The 16,597-nt window shown below is 43.1% G+C and overlaps 1 long non-coding RNA gene across 1 annotated transcript in view; it reads left to right on the top strand.

Annotated features, from left to right (window-relative positions):
- The first annotated feature begins 1,567 nt into the window (after positions 1-1,567).
- Positions 1,568-16,597, top strand: part of LOC144826233 (uncharacterized) — an 88,558-nt gene continuing 73,528 nt past the window's right edge. The window contains exons 1-2 of the long non-coding RNA XR_013609723.1: positions 1,568-1,688; positions 2,351-2,419. This is a non-coding gene — a long non-coding RNA (uncharacterized LOC144826233). The remainder of the gene's footprint in view (positions 1,689-2,350; positions 2,420-16,597) is intronic.

Below are 16,597 nucleotides of genomic sequence, written 5' to 3'. Positions count from 1 at the left end.
CAACAACAAACTGTATCTCCAAACCCATGGCACCTCCATGGGCAGTGCCTTTGCTCCTTCGGTGGCAGGGTTATATGTAAGTCACTTCGAAAGCCAACATGTTCTAAATGAATCAAACCCTTTCTCTTCCAGTATTATATACTGGAAAAGATATATTGATGACATTCTTTTAATTTGGAACATTGAACATGACCTGGAACTGTTCATGGTTTGGTTGAACAGGCTAGATCCTTGGCTAAAGTTTACCTACACAGCCAATAACGCACGACTAGACTTTCTAGACCTGACAATTTTTTCAGAAAACAACATCTTACAAACCAAAACCTATACCAAGCCAACGGCCAAGAACAGCCTATTATCATACAAAAGCTATCACCCAAAGCCACTCAGAGACAATCTCCCATACAGCCAATTTGTACGGCTCAAAAGAAACTGTAGCAAAGATGAAGACTATAAGATTCAAGCCCAAGAACTGAGCGAAAAATTAAAGAATAGAGATTACACCGAGAAAACAATCAAGAGATGCAGAAAAAGAGCTAATAATGAACTGAGAGAGTGTCTCCTGCAAATCCACCCAAAAGCACAAATACAAGACCTAACAACCTGCGTAACAACCTTCTACCCATCCACCTACCATGTACAGAAAATGGTAAATAAAAATTGGCATATATTGAACACTGGGAAATTCGATTGGCCTAAACCAAGATTTGCCAATCGAAGAACAAAAAAAAACCTGAAAGACGTATTGGTGCACACACGACCTTCAAAGAAACAACCATTGGCCATAACAAGAGATGTCACAATGACACCTATAACAGGGCATTACCCTTGTGGCACATGTGTAACATGCAAAACAATCGCAGCATCTAAAACATTACAATTATCAGAGACCTTAATGTGGACACAGAGGCAGCATACAAATTGCAATTCCTCTCATGTCATCTACATGGTAAGCTGCCCTTGTAAAAAGAAATACATAGGGATGACTTCTCGCAAAGTAAAAATAAGAATTGGCGAACATAAAAGTAACATTAGACTGAAAAAGAACACCACAAAATTATGTTCTCATTTCGTAGAATTGAACCACTCTTGCGACGACCTCCACTGGACGGTGATTGAAATGCTAACAGATAAGTCCCAAAATTCTGAGAAAATACTATACGAAAAGGAAGAGAGGTGGGTGAATCGACTTCAGACCCACGAACAAGGTCTTAATGATACTGTCCCATGGCACCATTTTGCGAAATAATAACATTTGCTGCCCATATCAATATCTCGTAGAATCTTACATCAAGCCATGCCAGAAAAAACATTATAAGATAAATAAACGTTCCTATATTCTCAATCTGAAAATATAAAAGGTCTTGTGGTATTAATTTGTCAAAAAAGAACTCTGTCTGCAAGTTAATAGTTAAAGAGAAGCGGAAAGTTTTTCAACAAAAAAAGAGAGTTTCCAGCAAGGCCCCTTTAAATCTGAGCTCAGAGCACACACCCGGCATCCGGGGGCGCAGTCAGCACAAGTCCGACAAGAGTTTACCATGCGGGTAATGGCGGAACTGAGATATTCCATGAAGAAGCCGGTAAGACGCGATAGCGGCGATTTTAATGATCTGGCCCCCTCTTTCCATCAGCTCTGCGCTAAATATAGCGGAATTCCCCTGATGGAGAATCGAGTTCTACAAATCCAGGTAGGACGGATTCCTTTTTGTTGTTTAAATTTCATTCTAAGGCTACCGGCAAGACATTCGTTTCACTTATGTAGGTGGAAAATATTAATATACTAAGCACGAGTAACCTCAAGGGGCACAGGTATATCCGCATATTAGTGGTACAAGACTAGTCACTCAACCAGTATTTATGTTCAATGTCTCTAAAAAGATACTTTTCTTACGAGCCACTGTTTGTGAGGAAATGTTTTGTAGTCATTTATTAGAATCAACCCGGATATCAGAATTATCGTTTAGTATTCATTGTTGCAGCGTGTCCGTCTCCTGCGCCTAATACCTAGAAGTGAAAACCATTTTGGGTATTCTGGACATAGTGGATAAATAAGCACTAAAAAACAAGCGATAATTGCATGACAAACAACATACCGCCACACAAAATATATTACCAGATTACAAAGTGTGTCCCCCAAAAAATGATTAATATCTTTGGTTTACACACAGCACGTCTACCTTAATCCTATACATAATATACCTTCCATTGAAAAAACTTGTAAGAAAACGCTTACTCTTAAGAAGATGGCAGTTTCCTCTTCCTTTTCCCCCCCCAGCGCCTAATGACCCAGCAACCATACAATCTAAATGAAATTTGTGTACTGTTGCATGTCTCTCTCTTTTTATTACAGAATCTGAAGAGCTGGTTTTCCTAACCAAATGTCATAAAACGACCATTTGAAAAATACTACACAAGTCGTGTGAGTAGAAATTTCATGTATTGTTAGTCCTGACGAAAGCTCCACAGACCCCTAGGGCCAAAGGAGCTGAAACATGTCGACAATTCTATTATAATACTCCCAGATCTAGTAACTCGATCTTTCAGAAGTACCAGCATATTTTATAATAGCGGAATCTCACCGCTTATACAAAATCTAGGTGTTTTTCCCTTTTTAACAATTTTTTCCTTTTTTCAAGAATTTGGGTTTAACACTTTTTGTGGGGGAAACCCTCTATCTCTGGACACTGCACTCTAGACCAGAGGTGCCTCTGGATGAGGCTGGCAACCAACACAATTTGGAACACCCTATGATAACTGCCACAACTTCAATGTGGGGCGGATGAAACATATATACCGCATTCCAAACAACATTGAGTTTTTGAGGGTATTCTAACTATTTTCCTAACCAATGGTTTAGAACTGCTACAAGTGTCCTTTTTCATTTTTGATTAATTTCGATAAAGAACAATCACCAACTGTAACAGGGTCTTTTTTTTCTTTATATCTCATATAAACAGTATGTGATTTGTTCGCGTTGATTGCTAGGCCTGACACCTGTTCGAAATGTTTAAGTATAGAGGGGATAGGTTCTAACTTTGTAGTAAGGTCGTTTAGGAAAAATATAAGGTGATCAACATAGGCGGACACTATATGCGTTGAGTTTTGTATTAGAGTCCCCATATCTATGGCCTCTTTACGGAGCCTAATGATTAGGGGTTCCTGGGGCAAGACAAATAACAGTTGCAACAGGGGACATCCCTGCCGAGTACACCTTGCTATTGAGTATGAAGAGGATATATGAGCTTGAGCCATGGAGACAGCGTATAATAATTCAACCCATTGTAGATATCCTCTTGGGATGCCAAATTTTTCGATAGATGCAAACATGTATGTCCAATTAAGTGTATCAAATGCTTGTTGCAGGTCAAGGGAGATACACCCGGTTTTACAAGAAAGGTCCGCTGTGGCTTCCATTATATAATGGAGACGTTTGATATTTAGGGAGGTATTGTGGCCAGGTACAAATCCACATTGGTCAATGTGGATTAGTTTTGGGCAATAAGGAATGAGGCGTATGGCTAGTATTTTACTAAATATTTTATAATCAGTGGGTAATAATGAAAGGGGGCGGTAACCCGACATGTCACGGAGGTCTCTATTTGGTTTAGGGACTAGCTTTGGCATAGTCGTTAGTTGAAGAGTGCACTTCTCAAAAGCCATCTTGTATAGGCATGAGGCCAGTTTATCAGCTTATGTTGAGTAAAACTCAGAGGGTTATTCATTGAGACCGGAGTCTTATTATTTTGAAGGTCCTTAATGGCTTCTTTTATGTCATTTTAATGATAGGGGCTTCTAATTCTGATTGGGCGTCAGTTGTCAATTTTGGGAATGTGAGTGTGTTCAGAAAGGCTGCTATGTGTTCAGGTGATGTAACAGCTGGAGAACTATATGGTTTTTTGTAATAGGCACAGAATGCAAGATTGATCTCTGCTTGAGTAAGCACAACAGTACCATCTGGGAGAGAGATTTCCGGTATCGGGACTGGGGGGGGGGGGGAGGATAGTGTTGCATATGAGACATGCCAAAAGGATACCTGATTTGTCTGCCTCTTTATGACTATACTGGGTTATTGCATTGAAGTTGTTCAAGAAGTTCATCGTGTTTTATTCTGGCTTTTCGTAGCTGTGATTGTTTATTCAGGTCAGTAATAGCTGCATTTTCCAGAGTATTTGGGGAGTTTTCCACTATGGAAAGGTTATTGTGTGTTTCCTGCTGAGCTTCTACAGTTGTCCCTATCGCCGTACCCCTGATCACTGATTTAGAGGCATCCTACTCAACCAGGCGGGAAGATGCAGAATTATAATTTTCTATGAACTGGTTAGTAATGGCAGTGCCTATTTTATCTTGGAGAACCGCGTCCTCCAGAGTTTGTGGCCATAAGCTCTAAGTTGGGACCGAGGTGGGTACCCTCCCCCATTCAAGAATTATTTCAAGCTGGTTGTGGTCGGAGAGCGTTTTACCAAGATACGTGGATTTGGAAATCTGGGATATCAAAGCCATGGAGCAGAATATCCCGTCTAGTCTGGTGTGCAATTGATGGGGGTGGGGCAATAGAATGAGTATTTCCGACTAGTAGGATGCTGTGGGCGCCACGCATCTTGTAGTGTCCAATCCACAGTCCAAGATTGTAAAACTCAGCATTTTTAGTGGATATAGCTCCTCGAACTGGTGGGATGAGAGCGATCTAAGTGGACATCTAAAATAGAGTTGTAATCCCCACCAATGACCCATGGATATACCGTCCAATCTGATAAAACTGTATTTAGGTTAGTGAGATAAGCATTTTGTTCATAATTTGGGGCACATACACTGCCAATAACTATCGGACTACCATCCTGCCTGTCCTGTAGTAGTACATAATGCCCTACTGTGTCTATACAATGTTCTTCAAGAACAAAGGGTACCCAATGCCTGATCCAAATAAGTGATCCTCTTGCAAAGGCAAAATAGGAGGCATTAAATATTTGAACTTTCCACATTTTACGCATTTCGGCCACTTCTGAGTTGGGTAAGTGTGTTTCTTGGGTAAGGGCTATTTGCACTTTTCGTCTATTCAGTTGGGCATAAATTCTATTACATTTGTGAACTGATCCCATTTTCAGCACAATCCATTTCAGTACTTTGTATTTACCCAGCACAGCCATTCAATATCATACAGGTACACGGAAATACCATAGGGAGGCATGAGGAATATAATACATTGTTTAAGATAGGGTGAGCCAGGAACCCATAAACCCTCAATAAACTACAACATCCAATACTAGGGCCAATGGTTAAACTATGTTGGTCTAAACATTTCCTATAACATACTAATTCCAAACGGTTATACAATGCAGTAACTGCAGGGTGGGGGTGGGTCCTATGCCGGACATGACTTTACATTTCCAGACAGAGCTACACTCATGGTGGGACCCTATAACATGATAAAAAGAGCAGAAATCCAGTGAGAAGAAACAAAGTAGTGGTACATTGATAATGTCTTACTTCCCTCCGGCATGTTCTTTCAGGTCTTTAGTTGTAACCGTCCCTTGTGCATTGGTCCAAAGTTTTAACCAAATAAGTCTTTTACGATCTGTGGGGTGATCGAGGGGAAGAGCATATCATTACTTTCTGAATCAGAAGGCATCAAGCTGTCGTCTGATTGTTCCGGTGACGTTATCTGGATAGGGTCAGGCATTAAGGCAGCCGCGTCAATGCTCATTCCTGTTCTAGTAGGGCCTGTTCCTGCAATGGTTTCTTAGTGGAGAATTTTCGTGTTGATCTATTGCGACGGGACCCAGGTTTGTTTGTCTGTGTTCGGACATGTTGTAGCTGTTGATCAATATTGGCCAGTGTCTGAGAGGGAAGAGTGGATTCTAGCCAGTCATTTGCTGTCTCGGGCATTCAAAAAAGTGGGATTTCTGATTGTGAATAATTTTTAGCCGTGCTGGGAATAATAGGGCATATTTCAAGTTGAGGGCCTAGATTTTTCATTCAAGTGGTTGGTAGGATGCCCTTTGGCGCTGCACTTGCACAGTATAGTCTGGATAGACAGAGAGCAGAGTATTTTTGTACTGTATTGGAGCCTTTTCTCTAGCCCTTTGAAGTAAAAAAGCACGGTCCCTGAAATTGAGGATACGGGCTCACAGTGCTATGGGCAGCAATCCTGCTGCTGGTCTGCCCGTAGGGATCCGGTGTGCTTGTTCCACACAAAACAGGTGTAGAGACCTTCTGGTGGTTCTTCATTCTTTAAATTAAAAAGATGGAGCTCGACCCTGACCAAGAGTTGGGGATGGTCATGTGAAGTATTGCCATTTTTTAGTTGCTATGCCATAAAGAGCATTCTATATGTTCCTGGTATTAAACCAGTATACTAGTTTTGTGTAAACCCGCTTCCCCCCTTTACCCTTGTCTAGTTTGTCATTTTCTTTCCACAGGTACCTAGCGACCTCGAAGGAGCAGTATAATGTTACGTCTCTCCTCTGACTAAACAGCACACTAGGAAATACCTAGATGTCCTATCACATTTAGAGACGCCAGTGGTCTCTACACATCCTGCACCCAGGTCCTGAAGAAAGCCCGATTGACTTACCAGCAACCTAGGGCTGAAACATGTCGACCTTGATCACACCTTTAGTGTGAGAGAGTCATAATCACTCTCATTCACCTAACTTGATTTTATTGCCTCCAAACCCAGAACCATTAAAAATAAACATCTGGGAATGAGAGACTTTCAAACAACTTCACTACACTTATTCAATGTCACAATCACTGATCACTACTGCTCTCAACGAAGGGTATTACCTCCGGGTGGAGGTTGCATAACAACTAAACCCAATGATTATGCACACACTTGTGAGGGTTAGCGGAGAATCTTAATTAGTCTTGTAATCGCATTAGTGCAAGGTCACCAGGTCCAGCATCAAATGAACACATGCAAAGTAAGATGACTTTGAAATTGATGGCTTGGTGATTTATTAGTACAACAACACCATTTCGAAAATGTTCTCTTTATAAATTATACACTACCATATCTATATGACTTAACAATATGTTTAGAAATATGTGCTTCAAAATTTACAACCGTGTTCCATAGTTATAAAAATGGATCAGGTGTCCTCACCATACTTTCCCACTCAAAGAGGTTTCCTCGTTTGTTACACTCATTTGTTCACTTACACCAGAACTTCTCAAAATGTCTTTGACTTTAGAAAGTTAATGCCATTGGCCAGCAACCCCAGTTTGAAAATTGTTCTAGCACCACTCCAGTGGTAAAAACATGCTAGCTAATCCAGAACTCAAGAAGTGAAAGAAGCACTGCCCATTACGCTACACCAAAATACCTTTAACGCATCATACCATGGCACACCATCAAGATAGCCATTCATGGCCAACGAACAAATTGCCGTTATTGAGCCAGAACATATCTTGTTCTTGGTTCAAGAAAAGTCTGCTGGTTTGAAAGGATTTCCATTGTATTATCCTATGCAAAGCACCTTTGGAAAGAGGGTCAACCATAGTTTTGAAAGAGGCTCTGTACATTGGCCTCTAAATTGCCTTGTATTTCAGATTATAAACCTTCTCTAGAGATGTATAAGAACAGCATTAGTACTACTGTACTAATGGATTTTGAGTTTGTACACCTGAAATTTCCAAAATCCAAAAGTTGCAATTTATCAAAAGCAGATTGCACTCTCCAGTTAGCCTTGTGCGACGTAGTGTACACTTTGCGACCGACTGCCAGTTCTCATGCGGAAACTGTGTTGTGAAATTCACATCCCCTCTTCCAAATGATTTGCAGTAGAATATTACAGTGGTTTCCAGCTGCAATTTCTGTTCCAAATCATTGATTAGATACGGACAGCTGAAAGAAGGTGGTATGAATTGGAAAAGTGAAACGTAATACCAAAGTCCACTCTGCAGTCATATGGTTGAGATGCAATGAGGTTTGAGTTACCAGAGACAATTTGAAAATGGCTAACTAAGAAGTGCAAGTTGTCAAATTCGAAAGGTTCTAGTATTTATTGCATTTTATCTGCTTATCGCAAAAGTTGGGAGTACTTAATAACCAAGCACGGGATGTGGAAAAGTCAGCCCATATCACACCTGATGCCCAGGCTGCTGGCGCAGGACGCCTCTTAGTTCCCATCTTGAACGATTACCAAATAAAGAGACGGGCGCTGAAAGCAGGAATACAAGAATAGAGTTTTATTTCTCATGAGGAGAGCCTGTCATTTCGGACACTCGCATAGTGTCTTCAGGAGGTGCTCTAACAAGTTTCTCTGAGGCTTCGTCTTTTATACACAGGTTTACGATTCACAAACATTCCTTATTATAATAAAGACGCTTTGAAGTAGGAAAAACATGCTTGGAATCCCCGCTCCAGGCCTATTCCCATACCAATCGCTCAGATGTCATCCTCCCCTCCTGAATGTAACAAGAGATTGTGATCTCTCAGCTGGACATTCCTACAGGACACGAGGGCAGGAGGGGATGATCAGGTCAAAGGTTGGTCAGGTGGTAAGGTCGGATACTTCGGTTGGTGTATCACGGGTTTTGTTATGCTGGACAGGGAAAAGAGGGATGAATATCCACGAGGCTTGGTCTTAGGACTTGGGACCGGGTTGATAGGTCAAGTGCAGCCGGGGGGTTTTGTCAGCTGAGGGGAAGGGTGTTCTTTGGGAGGAAATGGGGGGTGTGGGTCAAGCAGGAGTGCTACTTTTAGAGCAGGGTCATGCAGAGGGAGAGGGTCTTGTGGTCGATGCATGAGCAGTGTGCGCGGGGAGGGGTGTCGAGGGTTTAGCAAACGGTCAGAGAGGCCACGGTGTCTAAAATAGCTGTCGTGTACATGTGTGCATGGGTCTTATGCTGGCGGGATAACACAGTCAGTGTTTCGTAATTATTTGTTCTGCTTACAACAAGGGGTACAGTGAACACAAATGAACGCCGCTTATGTACACATACATTGCCATTTTCAACAGTCGCCGCTTTTTTACATAAGCAAGTTCAATTTCTACATAGTCGATGCGATAGGCAGAATGCAATACATGTTAATTTACATTTGTTGGGTTCTTCATACAAGTCTAGAGATCGGCATAATACTTAGTCGGAGTCAATCAAGAAAAGAGGTTTCGAAACATTATAGAATCAAGTTCAGACTTTCTCTTCGGTGACATCAACATACAGTAAGAGTAATCTGATACCTTCGGGTCTTATCAGTGCTTTGGAAAACTAGATACATGGGTGACCGATGAAACATTTTAGAAAGCAATACAAAATGGCTGAGGGAGGAGTTCAAGTTGATACAAGCAATTTGGTCAAGGGGGTGAGTAGAAAGTTCAGGAAGGGGGCTTTCGTCTCAATGTCTTTTTAACGGAGTCCGTCTTCTTTTGTTGGCGCTGTTGAGCACCGGCGGTGGAGCTATAGGTCCAGCTCAGATTCATCCTTACACGTTGCAGGGTGCGATCAGTCCTCTGCTGTTAGATCACAGTCCTGTTTCTTAACTCATTGTCTTAGGGGTGCCTCATGCTGGGCACCTGCGTGTCTTTCTTTTTCCGTGGCAAAACCTTATTCCATAGTCAAAAGTTTATGCGAAAAGGGTGATGTTGTTGAATAATCAAGGGAAGAGAGGGCGGAGTGGGATCAGATCTTTGAGCACATTAAGGGACCAAAAGGAGCAAAGGATGACGAGCAGGTAGGCCCATTAGTCGGGCTCAAAAAAGGGACTGGGACTTCAGGCACGAGTGGGGCAGCAAATCGAGGGCTTCAAGGCAGCCCTTTATTCCTTAATCTGCCGAGTTTGAGAGTGGTGCCTCGTCCCGCGTCTCGTTGCTCGGTGGCTCCACCTTTGGTCGCGGTCACACGTGCTTCATGATCTGTGGCCAGGCTGTGCGTCACGTCCAGCTCCTCTCCTCCGGTGATTGTATCTTTGAATGGGTAAAAAATAAGTTTTAGAAAGACTGGCAGGAGAAGACATTTATACATCTCAATTCCGTCCCCAATCCTATATAGGTGGGGGATAAGTTCATCGGTCACAGTCAGAAGTCATTATTTATGGAGTATGTAGGAGGGCATTACCATTGAATTCATAAACCTGTTTGGCGTTCATTCGTGACGTATGTGGAGAGAAATTGGACCTTTATACACAGTGTATTATATCAAAACTCAAAATCAAGTCCTTATGTAGAGACTCGCCCTTCCCTTTAACCCAAGTATCAATAATCTTACATTTCCCTTCGGGGTCGGCTAACTCTTGTAAGCAGGGGCGTTATCGTCATGAAGAAGGGGGAGGGGGCAGATGTTAAACATGCTTTTCTTGGGGAGCGACCGTTAATCAAGGTCATCAATTACGCTTCGAGGGTAGCTGACATGAAGCTGGGGTTGATAGGGGGAAACGGGGACGCTTTGGACAGGGAGCTGGGGTCGATCGGGAGAAGTGGGGTACTCTGGACATCCGCACTTAAGTGCAGAGGAGCGAAGTAATCTGTGCATTGGGAATTGCATTTTTAGCGAACCGAAAAACAGAAGGCCATTGACGTTATAGTCCCCTTATAAAAGGCCAGATTAGGGGACATCCGTCGTCTTACCTGTCCTTTCCTTCATTACCAACTCAGGTTCTATCGTTTTGCAGAAAGGAGAGGTAGTAATATGGCAAGTCACAATCGTTTTAGTTCCTGTCAATTTTGCCGAACACTTTTGTGTTCGAGGAGACCCAATTAAGTTTTGTGCCGGGGGGGCACAACGTCACCATACAAGGAAAGAGGGAACAGGGGGCTTTTGGAGAGAGAGAGAGAAAAAGAGAGAGTGAGAGAGAGAGAGAGAGAGCGCACTCTTAATGGTCCATTCGGTACATGTATGACATGGAGAGAGAAAGAGAGAGAGAGAGAGAGAGAGAGAGAGAGACGTGTACAATAATGGGTCATTCAGTGCGCGCACAACACAGAACAACAGGGGTTAACACAGGCAGAGGGATGACGTAGCTCCATACATTACGTACACACATACTCAGGTGAGGGAGACAGTACATGTGTTATATACAAAATCCAAGACAAGACATATAACCGTTATTGGCCATAATGATCTCTTCCTGTATGCTGCGTATCCTTAGCATCCTAAGCTCTTTTTACCCCTTTCTTTCCTTTTATTGTCGGCTGCCTTTACTGGTCTTTGCTGTTTTACACACTTACGCCTTTGGCAATTGGTCATGAACTAACCTGGTCGGGCTAATGCTCACGGTGGTATTTTCGAGTCATTTTAGTAAATGTGTTTCCAGGCTGAGACAACAGCTGGTGTCAGTTGGGAGAACAATAGGGCAGCTCTGAGTTTCCGGTCCATGAGGGTGTGGTAATTTCTATACACTGATAACATTCCTAGTCCTCCAAGCGGAGTGTACTAGAGTTTAAACCTCACCTCAAAATATTCTTTAAACCTTTCCCTATTTAGTTAAGTGTAGAGTGCTTAATCATGAGTGCACATTATTTTTGGTTGTATTATTCGGGGTGCGTAGGCACCATAATCGAACGCCTTTTTCCCGTCTCTTCGTCCGTTAGATCACCTTTTTCTTTTTCGTATTTTTAATCGATGTTCCAAAGTGACCTGCAGAAAGAGGGAAAAAGAAGGGGGCGGGGGCAGCATTTTAAAAACACATCAGCGCGCATAAACCCGAAAAGGCTTTTACTTACTACATACTCGGTCTATCTCCACGGAACGCAGTTCTTGCCAACTCGGCATTTAAGCCCAGATGAACCTTTTAGGGTGGGAGAGATGATTATCGGAAGCCGGTGGATAGCATAGGTCACCCAAGTGTGGTATTACGGACCGTATGTAGGGAGGCCAGGTGGCACTCCTTCGGGGCGACTTAGGGGCATTTTCGCACAATTTTCCTGATACAGGTAGCATATAAAGTATAGACTGGATTCCAGGGTCTTTTAGCGGTTGCTTTAGGCCGTACAAAAATGTGCAAAGTACATACAACAAAAACCTGGATCATTCATATTTGCAATATTTCTGCGTATTATACTTTTTAACCTTAACTAATCGAGCTGAGCCATTTCACCTGTAATTCAGTTATATCGGAAACAGTGGTCATTTATTCGAAACGTACCAATTTACACGTGACAACTTCGTACGTTTTTTCCAAAAATCTTTAATAAGAATGTCGGTGCACAAATACGGGTCTACAACCCCGTGGGCCGGCCACGGAGCAGGCTGGAACCGTAGATGTGGGGATACTTTATTAGCGAAAAACCTAATGGAGTGTTAAAATTCGAACTTGCAATAATCATGAGGCGCCAAAACTTAACAACAATTCATTGTCCGAATGTTCAATCGATACCCATCTCATGTCAATTCATTGTCCTTCATTGTTCGAACACATAATCAGTACCCATCCTATATCAATCCATATGTTTAAAAACTTCATACATATCCCATGACACCAAGGCTGAGCAATCGGAGTACAACAAGGAGTTGAAAGTTTCATTTGTACCAGCGCCATTTTGGGTGCGGCCAGGCAGATCCAGGCATAGTCTAAATCTCCACTAACTCGTGGTTGGCCCAGAGCCTCTTTTTGGCAGTCCAAAAGGTTCCGTTGAAGGGCAAAAGAAAGGATCGGTGGTCTGAACCATCAGTCAAAGGGGGAGGGAAGCAGCATTTTTCTACCGGGTCATACTGCGTTTTCACCGGAACTGATCCGAACTGTAGTCTGCAGGATTTTAGTCATTCAAATTGAGGCTGGCGTCAGCATGGGAGCGCCGACGTCCTGCGGCTACATTTCCATCGTTCCGTGGGCGATCATGGCAGTCTTTCCCCATCGGGGGTATCTGCGGGAGTCGGGGACTCCCGTGGCTCCTTTAGAATCTTCAAGGTCGAGGAGAACTTTTATGATGGTGGAATCAACAAGCAACCGGGCCATTCCTTCATGCTGGGCCCGCTCTTGCAAGGTCGACCGCCATTTTGAGAGTTCGGCAGCTACCGGCAATCGCGGGGTCAAATGAGCCGACGGGCTCCAACCTGCCGGGCGAGGTGTCGCAGCATCGCCACAGTGGATGAACCCTTTGCCGGGTGCGAGGAGCGTTGGGGGTGCAGCTGGGGAGCCTTCACCTGGGGAGGTGGGAGAGGCTCGTTCGCGCCGCCTCTCCCTCCCGGTGCACCCCACGGCGTCTCGCTTGACATTTGTTATGGCCGGACCAGACGATGAGGACGAGGGGGGGGGGTCGGAGGCATGTGCAAGACATCCCCCCCCCAGTGTTGTCGCAGCCATTATTAAAGAAGTGGCGCCTAGTACGTTTCGGGCCGGGCCTCCGGTTGATGGCGGCCGGACGCTTTTCGCCACGGCCCCAGGAACGGGTCCCTTGGTTCATCCGGGGGACAGGCCTTGGCGTGTGGCGCCGCCTTCGGGCTATTCGCGTAGTGGTCCTTCCACCCCACCGCCCCTGACGGTTTTTGTAGACTTTAAAACGCCCAAAAACTACTAGAAAGTAGCCCAAAGTAGCCCAACATTGCTACTTTGGGGAAGGAAGGGCTGGAACGGCGTCAGGCAGACGGCGAAATGCATTGTGGGTTTCGTTTGTCGTTGCAGCAGTTTGTCATGTAAATAGTTGCTTAAATGTTTTTTTGTTTGTTAAAAAAAAATAAAACGTGTTCACCTGTTACTTCGCTAGAGTGTTATATATTTTTCTATTATTCGCCTAAGTTTTGTCGTTAATTGGGCGGGGTGGGTGGTGGAGCCAAGCTGTCTCGAAGTCATAGCGTTAAGTTCGGCTTTCCTCGCCAGTTTCATATTTCCTGAGGGGTTGTTCCCTATGTTTCCATTTCAGCGAGGTTGAAAAGAGATCTCATCAGCGGCCTACTGATTTCACTCTATTCCTTTTCTTTTCCCTAACGATTTTTATATATATATTTTTCTCTTTTATTTGCTAGCATGATACAGCGGCTAATCCGCATTTTTATATTTGTTCTTTTGTATTAGGGGTACCCTCCTGGTCGAGCCAGATGACCTACCTCCAATAAATGGTCCGGGTGGAACTGGTTTACCAATCAGTGGGGAGTAGATAGGCATGACAGATTACAACGGGGGACAAAGGTCCGCATTACCTACCCTTCCTTATTTGCAAAGACTAGACAGAACATTTCTATTCCACGTTATTTGCAAACAGAGAATGCCTCAAAAGAACTATTCCTTGAACAATAAATGTCCAGACAATCAATCAATCAGTGGGGAGAAAAAAACAGGCATGACGGATTACAGCGGGGACAAAAGTCTGCATTACCTATCCTTCACTATCTGCAAAGGGAGGCAGAATATTCCTATTCTTCCCCGTTTGTAGACAGGGAATATCTCAAAGAGCAATAATCGATAAAAATCGATAACAAACAATCAAATGCGGAGAAAGATAGGCATGACGGATTACAACGGGGACAAAAGTCTGCATTACCTACCCTTCACTATCTGCAAAGGGAGACAGAATATTCCTATTCTTCCCCGTTTGCAGACAGCGAATGTCTCAAAGAGCAACAGAGCAACCAATCAATCAGTGGGGAGAAAAATAGGCATGACGGATTACAACGGGGGACAAAAGTCCGCATTACCTATCCTTTACTATTTGCAAAGAGAGAGGAACGTTCCTATTCGTCGCTGTTTGCAAACAGAGAATGTCTCAAAGAGAACCAATACTTCAAGTAGCAACCGAGGCTAAATGAACCAATCAATGAACAATACCAGTATTTTAAATACTGATTTCAAAACAATCAATCAATCAATCAGATGGATAAGCCATCCTACCAATCAGACGTAAAGACGTCCTACTTAACCTTACCTGGACCGGACCATGTGGGCAATTCTTCGCCTTCCTTCCTCCAGCGCCTCTTTTCTCTATGTTTTTATCGCAGCATTCCTGTGGGATTCCAATCAGGACAGTAGGTCACTTGAGAGAGGTCCGTTCAGAATCGGTGAAGTTCATTCAATCGGCAGCCGGACGAATACATTGCCATTTTCAACAGGGAAGTGAGTAGAACAAATATGGTGCAATTCATCTGCACAAAGTTAAATGAGATCCAATTTGGGATAAAGAATGTTGGGCAAGTTGAAATTTTGCAAAGAAGTATCCCAGTATGCTAAAAGATTTTAACTATATGTCCAAAGAAGTCAAATTCAAAACCCAATAAACATGGAAATCCCGGAAGAGCAGATGAAGATAGGGATCTATATATTCAAATATCTGAACATTAGTAAATTACGATAATATCATAGCTAAGGGGGTTAATTTATACGACTGCATGAAAGCAGAGCATAACGATAATTGAGAGAAACCCCAGTTTGAGATGACACCATACTCTACCAGTCAGAATGTGGGTGTTGACATATGATACACGCCCACTCTGTCTCAATATTTGTTTCATCAGCCAAAGAACACCAACACCTACAAAACGGCTCCCACTTGTGTCTGCCCAAAGAGTTTTTGTTCATCAGAAATAAAGGAGGGGCATCCAGTAGACAGTATGTAGGTAACTTGGAGCATAGGTTACCTAGGAAGTAGGAAGAGCTAAGGAAAATCAAGGGGAGAATACTGAGAGATGGCTGACGAAATAAACAGAATGCCACACCCATAGAGCCACAGATCCAAAATGCAAAGGGGAAGCAAGGTCTTTTGCAAGATACAAAGGGTACTATTTGTCCATGATATTAGATACAAAAGTGGCTACAAAAGCTATGTTAAAGAAGGCAATATGGCCCAGTGGGTACAATGCTTGTGCAGCCCGAAACAATGTATTTATTTATTTATACAGTTTTATATAGCGCGAACTTGACCCAAGAGGGTATCAGCGCGCTTTACATTTAGGATTGTTGCCTTACAAGTTACATCGGATACAAGAGCATAGTAAGGTACAGTACACATAAACAATGTTTCAATAATTCGTAGGAGGGAGGAGAGGCATGAACTTGGACATGCTAAAGGCTAAACTGTATTGAACGCATCTAGCTGGTGTCAGTGTCCACGTGTATAGTTTTTTTTCCAAATACCAAACAGCATCCAAATCCGGATTTGAACACAAGACATCAAAAATACATTGGCACTTGTTTTCGTATGCACTTCTGAGGCCAAAATGTAGATATTCCACTCTGAGAGAGACATGCAGAAATGTACGCTAGATGAAGATATTTTAAATATAAAGACACCAGGGTTTTTATAACAGTGAATTATAAAATAAGTCATTAATGGAAAGTCTGAAATGCCAGGGAATTTTTAAACATGCCCCCTGCGCAATCTCATTGGCTAATGTCGAATTACTATCAAGAATTACTGCCTATGCCCCTAACAATGACTTTATTTTTCGGGGGAGTTCTCTCTAATGTACGGCCTGCATTAACAATAGTGACCTGAAGGTCAGGCAATGTCTGGTTGTTAAGGACCAGATGGGTTCGAGACATTCGGCTTCTCCTTGAGCCATCACATCTGCCAGGCTGTCATGAGCTGCCAGGCAATGCCCTCTCCATCTGTCACGGCTGCTTAAGTACACACGCGCACATAATAAGAGAGTGATGGAAGCAAATACATTGTTTACATTCTGTGTGGTCGAGGACATGTTTTCTCAGTTATCTTCGCCATCCAAAATAAGA

The sequence above is a fragment of the Lissotriton helveticus genome, chromosome 3_2 (assembly GCF_964261635.1).
Source record: "Lissotriton helveticus chromosome 3_2, aLisHel1.1, whole genome shotgun sequence".
Taxonomy (NCBI): Eukaryota; Metazoa; Chordata; class Amphibia; order Caudata; family Salamandridae; genus Lissotriton; species Lissotriton helveticus.
This window is presented reverse-complemented; position numbering and strand designations above follow the sequence as displayed.